This window comes from Phoenix dactylifera, chromosome 1 (assembly GCF_051530095.1).
Source record: "Phoenix dactylifera cultivar Ajwa chromosome 1, Ajwa_hap1_PhDact_Kaust_v1.1, whole genome shotgun sequence".
Classification (NCBI taxonomy): Eukaryota; Viridiplantae; Streptophyta; class Magnoliopsida; order Arecales; family Arecaceae; genus Phoenix; species Phoenix dactylifera.
Genome location: NC_143190.1, coordinates 32,342,747 through 32,351,769, shown reverse-complemented (window position 1 = coordinate 32,351,769; position 9,023 = coordinate 32,342,747).

Sequence of the window (9,023 nt, the reverse complement as noted above, 5' to 3'; positions counted from 1 at the left end):
GATTCGAAAATTAGATAATCAGGGTGATTCTATATCAACCAAGTTTCACCCAACCTTGGGTTATTTAAGCATGGCCTTAAAGGTCAAAATCTTACTAATCTTACAGCCTTTTTAGTTCGTTCCTCAGGGATATCCAAATAAACCCAAAATGATTGATAGTTTTGCCGGTCCAAACTCCAAGCTACATTAACAATTAGTTAATTATCCATACGGATATTGTATATCATGCAAAATAGGGAAGTAGTCACATTGAAATTCTAAAATCATGTCGCAACTATAATCATATTGTAATTCTATATTTTTTCCAAAAATTAGTTTCTAAAAATATTATATTAATAAAATATTAATATATAATGATAATAATTATAATATTTTGTATTATACTATAAACATAATATAATATTATATTATAATATGTTATATTATATAATATCGAATTATGTTATAGTATTCAATATTATATTAACTATATTAGAATAATATTATTGTAATAACCTCAAAATTTTTAATTTTTTTATATTAAAAAAAGGATAGAATAGTCCTTTAAAATTGATATAAGGAGTAAAATTGGAAGAATAATGGCATAATTGTAGATATATCGAAGTGGCAAGGACAAAATGGGAATTTAATAATATTAAACAAAGAGTGAATAGTGCTTGATGTGACTTAATTGGACGGTTTGAATTGGTCTCAGACGGAATGAAACAGAGAAAGAGGAAGGGAGTCTCAGGCGTGAAACAGAGAGAAAAAAAAAGAGAAGGAGAAGAAGAAGAAGAAAAAAGAAGAAGGAAGAGGGATTCGAGGTAGAAGGGAGCTCCGGTTGCACTGCGAGCTGAATGGAAAAACGTAGGTCTCCTTCCCCTCTACGCAAGGATCCAAGTTTCACAAGAAGAAAAAGGTAAATACTCGTCCCTACCTAGTATTCTAAAGAATTTATGCTATAGAAAGGGTAGATGACAGTTGTAAAGGGTGTTAAAAGAGGAAGAATCGGATTTCGACAAATTTTTCCGGCACTACGGAAAAATCGTGTCGAAGTCCCAACTTCGGTGAATTATTTCGGAGGTCAATCGGCCTCCGATGGTGATGCATGTTACCTTTTTGGAATCCCCTATGAGTGTAGAATGTTAGGTAAAAATTTCATCAAATTTAGAGTCTGAAAAGTGGATCAAACCCGGGATGAAGTAACCGGCTGTCGGTCCAGGTTACTGTTCATCCGGGTGGAAAAATAGGGGATTTCATGCTATAATAGGGTATTAAGCCTAGATTAAGCTAAGGGAGACCTTGTACTCATGCAAGAGAATTCCTAGTACACATAAATGATAAGTTAATTAATAGAAAAAGAAAAAAAAGAAAGAAAAGAAAGAAAAGAAAAGATTTAGGAAACGGGAGAGTTGGAATCAATTAAAGTTCCCTATATTATAATTGGCACATAGATTATGGCCCTTGATACAAAACTAAATGTATTGTAAATGCATGTTACAGTTGGGCAAGAAGCTAGGGAATAAGAGGAAGAAGTTTTCCACTGCCAGCTGTAGATTTTTTGGAGGCGTATCAGGGCTGTGCCGGATTGACAGGTGAGTGGGAGTTTGTACTTAGCACCATGAGCACATTCCTTATTCATTTTCATGAATGTTGCCAAGTGTGACTTGATTCCACCTAAGCTTATTGATTGATATTGTAGTAGATTCCTCTATGTTTTGTTCTCCATGGTTGATTATTCTGTACAGCATTTGAGGGAACATTGAGAGGAATTATGAGAGGTAGATGAGTAATTAAATGGGTTCCAAATTGTGAAATGACTTATTTTGTAAATTGATTTCATTTCCTCCATTTCAAAGACTTGTAGAGCCCTTCTCATGGTATATTGAGTTGCATTGCACATCCTTGATCCTTCACTCCCAACCCTGATGTTAGTTTATGATTGGGTCGGAGTCGAGTGAGTGGTAGTCTTGATCATACTCCTTTTTAGTAGAGTATTGGGAGGGTGCATTATGGCATTTATGCATGGCTTGGCAGTATCTGCAGGACACTTATAGTCGATGGGGGTTGAACATCGGCCTTTGTGCACATAGTAGCCTTCTGGGTGGGCGGAGCCCAATCCCTTCCTAGGGGGACACGGCCCTAGGCGTAGGATCGGCCGGTCCTACGACTTATATTCTGCTTGCCGCGAGGCATAGTAAGACCCCCCGAGGTGTAGTATGGCTTTCCGCGGATGTAGAATTTCCGCGAGGTGCCGTTTAGTATATAGATGTGAGATGGATTTCTGTTCTGGATACTGGCCAGCATTTACATTATCAGTATGGTGTCTTATCCTGCATATGCATGTGACAGTGGGGAGTTGTTGCTGGTTCCTCTGGGGCGTAAAACCCACCTTCCGGCAGTTGTCTAGCATTTACATTATCGATATGGTGTCTTATCCTGCATATGCATGTGACAGTAGGAAGTTGTTGCTGGTTCGCCTGGGGCGTAAAACCCACCTCCCGACAGCTGTCTAGTGATGATTTCGCATATTGACATCCTAATTTACATATTGGTGTGATGTCATATTCTATGTATGCATATGGCAGTAAGAAGTTGTTGTGGTTCGCCTGGGGCGTAAGACCCACCTCTCGATAGCTATTTATCGATGATTCAGCATATTGACACCTGATTTGTATGTCCCAGCATTATGATCTGTTGAGCATATTCATGAGTAGCATATATATTTACTTGATTATTGCATATATGCTTTAGATGAGTTGATATTGATTGTGGTGATATTGATGATTTACTCCATATTCTCTATGTTGAGTTCATGTTCATCTTGTTATTGATCTTGAGATTTCATCTCGAGCCATGATTATATTCTGTCTAATGTGCATAGTACTCTCTACTCCACTCACTGAGTATTCATATACTCACTCCCCAGTTTGGTGTTTTTGACTGCAAGGCAGGTATTGTATAGAGAGGAGCAGGGTTAGAGATTGCCTGCTAGCTGTGCCGCTCCATAGTATAGTATAATGTAGATAGAGGTTTATATCCTTTTGGTGTATTATAAACCTTCTGTTGTATATAGTGTACATAGTTACAGTTATAGATCCTGTCGTGGATATGGGTTTGACCATGGATGGAATGGGAACCAGGTTTTTATACAGATGAGTTATATGCCTGTGATAATGTATTGATATATATTGTCCAAGTTCATTATGTGACAGATTATGTGATTGCTGCTCTGATAGGGAGTGTTGTTGCATGTATTGAGATAATCCTGACAGGTCACTATAGGAAAAGTGATCGTTTTGTGCATGTATCATGCCAAAATTTTCAAGATTTATTGATGATTGATAGGTAGTAGGGTTCTACGCGGTGGCTGGTGGCCTTATGCCTACCCGCACCCTAGGACCATTGCGGCGGCCCGCCGGAAACGGGGCGGGGGTCGTGACAAAGCTTGGTATCAGAGCAAAGGTTAAGAAGAGTCCTGTCAGAGCAATAGGGTGAGTCAGGATTAAGTATAGGATTATACTATGGAGCATAAGGTTTTTCTGTATGTTAATTTATGAGTCATTTACAATTCAGTAAAATATATTATGACTCAGTGTGTAACGACTGCCCTCTCTTTTTAACTCTTTTAGAGACATATAAAGAATACCTCCAAGGAGAGGACCTGCTCGTCCTGGAAAGAGGATGGAGCCAGATATAGCATTGGATGCGGGTTCCGCACATGTCGAGCCCCAAAGAGAAAAATCTCCTCCTGCACATAGGCAGAGAGTTGATGATCAAGGAGAGGTAGGAAGTAGAGATGCATTGATGGAACAGTTACTGGCAGATAATCAGGCTCTGAGGGAGCAAATTGCTCGGGGAAAATCTCCTGCCCCGTCAGTAGTATCCATCCCACCTCCTGTACCTGTGCTAAGAAGTTTGGCCAGGCGGGCTCTAGATGATGAGGGGATTACTGTACAGGAATTTCTTAGGCTCAGAACCCCGGAGTTTAAGGGGGAAGAAGGTGAAGATCCTCAGAGATTTCTGGAGGAGACTGAAAAGATGATACGGAGACTGCCCTGTTCTGATGCAAGAGTTATAGAACTTGTAGAGCTTACAATGAAGGAAGATGCCTGGGACTGGTACCAGAGACAAGTGGAGGACAGATTGTACAGTAGGAATCCTCCAACCTGGGAAGAGTTCAGGCAAGCAGTAATGGATGAGTTTTTGTCTCCGGCTGAGAGGCAAAATCAGGCTCTTCAGTTTGAGAGGCTGAAGCAGATGCCCGGAATGAGCGTATCTGAGTACGTTCGTGAGTTCACTAGATTGGAGAAGTATGCTCCTTACATCATCCCCACTGAAGCTGCCAGGATAGAAAGATTCAGGCGGGGTCTGATTTTCCCGCTTTATAATGCAGTACTGGCAGTAGAGGTCCCCACCTTGTCTAGGCTGATAGATAAAGCAAAACAGTGGGAGACCAGAAACAAAGAGGAAAGAGTTGAAAGAGACCAGAGGAAAATGAGTGTAGGGAAGGAGCAAAGCAGTAGAGGTAGATCTGAGGGAGTAGATCTCTCGGAGGGCCCGACAGAGCAGTCTGTACGCTTAGCTCCACCTGCCCTACGTAAGAGGAAATGGAGGGGAAGAGGTCAATCACAAGATACTTTTCTACCATCAGTACCTCGTCCTCCAGTCACTATAGCTAGAACTGAATCCGGGTTCCAATCATGGCCAGTATGTGGCATATGTGGGAAGCAGCACCCTGGCAAATTAGAATGGGTCAGGGAGTGTGCTACAGATGTGGACAGCCGGGTCATTTTGCTAGAGAATGCCCGCAGGGTGCCACCAAGCAGTTGGTGCCTTTGGCATCCTATCCTTCTGTGCAGATGGACAGGCCTAGTAGTAGGGGGCCTGTAGGCAGAGGCAGAGGTCAGACACCAGCGTCACAGCAGAGTGTTGGACCATCTCAACTGTCAGCTCCAGTAGGCAGAGGGCAAGGAAGGGTGATCACGGTAAATCCACAGGAGGCACAAGCATCGAATGCAGCTGTGACAGATATGCTCCTCATTGATAAGATTAAAGCTAGAGTATTATTTGATTCTGGAGCTACCCATTCATTTGTGTCCCCTTATTTTGCTAAAAAGTTAGCTAAGGATAAGATATTAATGCATATTCCCTTAGCTATTAGTATACCTGTAGGGGATAGTATAAAAGCGAAGTATGTGTATCCTACCTGTGTGGTAGAGATAGAAGGTAAAACACTCCCAATTTATTTGATTTTCAATACCACACCGAGCAGAATATGAAGAGCAGATACACTCACCCCTTTGAGTAATCAGGTAATTTACTCTTTAAAATTCGAGAACGAATTTTATATAGGGGGGGAGGATGTAATAACCCCAAAATTTTTAATTTTTTTTATATATAACAAAGGATAGAATAGTCTTTTAAAATTGATATAAGGGTAAAATTGGAAGAAATTAAAAGTTAATAGCATAACAGTAGATGCGTTGAAGTGTTAGGGGTAAAATTGGAAGGAATCAAAAGATAATGGCATAATTGCAGATATATCGAAGTGGCAAGGGCAAAATGAGAATTTAATAATATTAAACAAAGGATGATAGTGTTTGATGTGACTTAATTGGAGGGTTTGAATTGGTCTCAGACGGAATGAAACAGAGAGAGAGGAAGGGAGTCTCAGGCGTGAAACAGAGAGAAAAAAAAAGAGAAGGAGAAGAAGAAGAAGAAGAAGAAAAAAGAAGAAGGAAGAGGGATTCGAGGTAGAAGGTAGCTCCGGTTGCACTGCGAGCTGAAGGAAAAAATGTAGGTCTCCTTCTCCTCTACGCAAGGATCCAAGTTTCACAAGAAGAAAAAGGTAAATACCTGTCCCTACCTAGTATTCTAAAGAATTTATGCTATAAAAAGGGTAGATGACAGTTGTAAAGGGTGTTAAAAGAGGAAGAATCGGATTTCGACAAATTTTTCCGGCACTACGGAAAAACCGTGTCGAAGTCCCAACTTCGGTGAATTATTTTGGAGGCCAATCGGCCTCCGATGGTGATGTATGTTACCTTTTTGGAATCCCCTATGAGTGTAGAATGTTAGGTAAAAATTTTATCAAATTTGGAGTCCAGAAAGTGGATCAAACCCGGGATGAAGTAACCGGCTGTCGGTCCAGGTTACTGTTCATCCGGGTGGAAAAATAGGGGATTTCATGCTATAATAGGGTATTAAGCCTCTTTTAGGGAGACCTTGTACTCATGCAAGAGAATTCCTAATACACATAAATGATGAGTTAATTAATAGAAAAAGAAAAAAAAAGAAAAAAAAGAAAAGATTTAGGGAACGGGAGAGTTGAATCAATTAAAGTTCCCTATATTATAATTGGCACGTAGATTATGGCCCTTGATACAAAACTAAATGTATTGTAAATGCATGTCACAGTTGGGCAAAAAGCTAGGAAACAAGAGAAAGAAGTTCCCCATTGCCTGCTGTAGATTTTTTGGAGGCGTATCAGGGCTGTGCCGGATTGACAGGTGAGTGGGAGTTTGTACTTTGCACCATGAGCACATTCCTTATTCATTTTCATGAATGTTGCCAAGTGTGACTTGATTCCACCTGAACTTATTGATTGATATTGTGGTAGATTCCTCTGTGTTTTGTTCTTCATGCTTGATTATTTTGTACATGCATTTGAGGGAACATTGAGAGAAATTATGAGGGGTAGATGAGTAATTAAATGGGTTCCAAATTGTGAAATGACTTCTTTTGTAAATTGATTTCATTTCCTCCATTTCAAAGACTTGTAGAGCCCTTCTCATGGTATATTGAGTTGCATTGCACACCCTTGACCCCTCACTCCCAACCCTGATGTTAGTTTATGATTGGGTCGGAGTCAAGTGAGTGATAGTCTTGATCATACTCCTTTTTAGTAGAGTATTGGGAGGGTGCATTATAGCATTTATGCATGGCTTGGCAGTATTTGCATGACACTTATAGTCGATGGGGTTGAACATCGGCCTTTGTGCACATAGTAGCCTTCTGGGTGGGCGGAGCCCAGTTCCTTCCTAGGGAGGACACGGCCCTAGGCGTAGGATCGGCCGGTTCTACGACTTATATTCTGCTTGCCGCCGGGCATAGTAAGACTCCGCGAGGTGCAGTATGGCTTTCCGCGGATATAGAATTTCCGCGAGGTGCCGTTTAGTATATAGATGTGAGATGGATTTCTGTTCTGGATACTGGCCAGCATTTACATTATCAGTATGGTGTTTTATCCTGCATATGCATGTGACAGTGGGGAGTTGTTGCTGGTTCGCCTGGGGTGTAAAACCCACCTTCCGGCAGCTGTCTAGCATTTACATTATCAATATGGTGTTTTATCCTGCATATGCATGTGACAGTAGGGAGTTGTTGCTGGTTCGCTTGGGGCGTAAAACCCACCTCCCGACAGCTGTCTAGTGATGATTTCGCATATTGACACCCTGATTTACATATTGGTGTGATGTCATATTCTATGTATGCATATGGCAGTAGGAAGTTATTGTGGTTCACTTGGGGCGTAAGACCCATCTCTCGATAGCGATTTATCGATGATTCAGCATATTGACACATGATTTGTATGTTCCAGCATTATGATCTGTTGAGCATATTCATGAGTAGCATATATGTTTACTTGATTATTGCATATATGCTTCCGATGAGTTGATATTGATTGTGGTGATATTGATGATTTACTCTATATTCTCTATGTTGAGTTCATGTTCATCTTGTTATTGATCTTGAGATTTCATCTCGAGCCATGATTATATTCTGTCTTATGTGCATAGTACTCTCTACTCCACTCACTGAGTATTCATATACTCACCCCCTAGTTTGGTGTTTTTGACTGCAGGGCAGGTATTGTATAGAGAGGAGCAGGGTTAGAGATTGCCTGCTAGCTGTGCCGCTCCATAGTATAGTATAATGTAGATAGAGGTTTATACCCTTTTGGTGTATTATAAACCTTCTGTTGTATATAGTGTACATAGTTACAGTCATAGATCCTGTTGTGGATATGGGTTTGACCATGGATGGAATGGGAACCAGATTTTTATACAGATGAGTTACATGCCTGTGATGATGTATTGATATATATCCAGATTCATTATGTGACAGATTATGTGATTGCTGCTCTGATAGGGAGTGTTGTTGCATATATTGAGATAATCCTGACAGGTCACTATAGGAAAAGTGATCGTTTTGTGCATGTATCATGCCAAAATTTTCAAGATTTATTGATGATTGATAGGTAGTAGGGTTCTACGCGGTGGCTGGTGGCCTTATGCCTACCCGCACCCTAGGACCGTCGCGGCGGCCCGCCGGAAATGGGGCGGGGGTCATGACAATTATATTATATTACAGTAATGTTATACTATATTATATATTTATATATTAATACATATTATATTTTATTATGCTCTATTGTATAATACTATATAATATTTTTTATAGTTATTTTGTCGTACTAAAAGTATTTTCTCAGTTTGTTTACCAAACAACAAATAGTTTTTTTTGTGAAAGCTCTATTTCAAAAGTTCTACTTCAAAAAGCTCAACTTCTGAAAACTCTACTGCCAACATCTCTACCAAACGGGGCCTAGGTTATCTTGAATCATTTTTCTTCTTGTCATTTCGTCTCAAAATTGCTAGATTTTGGAAAGAAAAAAAAAACAATTAGACTTTTTAGAGAATATTTTAGTCTTTTATTTTCTCTCAAATATTTTCTCTCCTTGAATTTTACAAGCGATAAAAATATCAATCTTATATTTTCTATAATTTTTAATTTTCTTAGAAATCAAAGAGGGTGTTAGATTAGCTTTACATCGATATGATTAATACATATTTGCTGAGATCTCCATCGAGATGGAAATCTTTTCATCTAATTTACAGCCTTGTGACCTTTTCGCAGAGCCCTCTATAATTGATGCATAGATCGGAACAAAGAGAGAGTTCTCGTGGCTTGAAAAGGTACCGGTGGTCACATTAACTTGGAATATTCAAAAGGAACTTGGTTAGGACTGCGACTGTGTG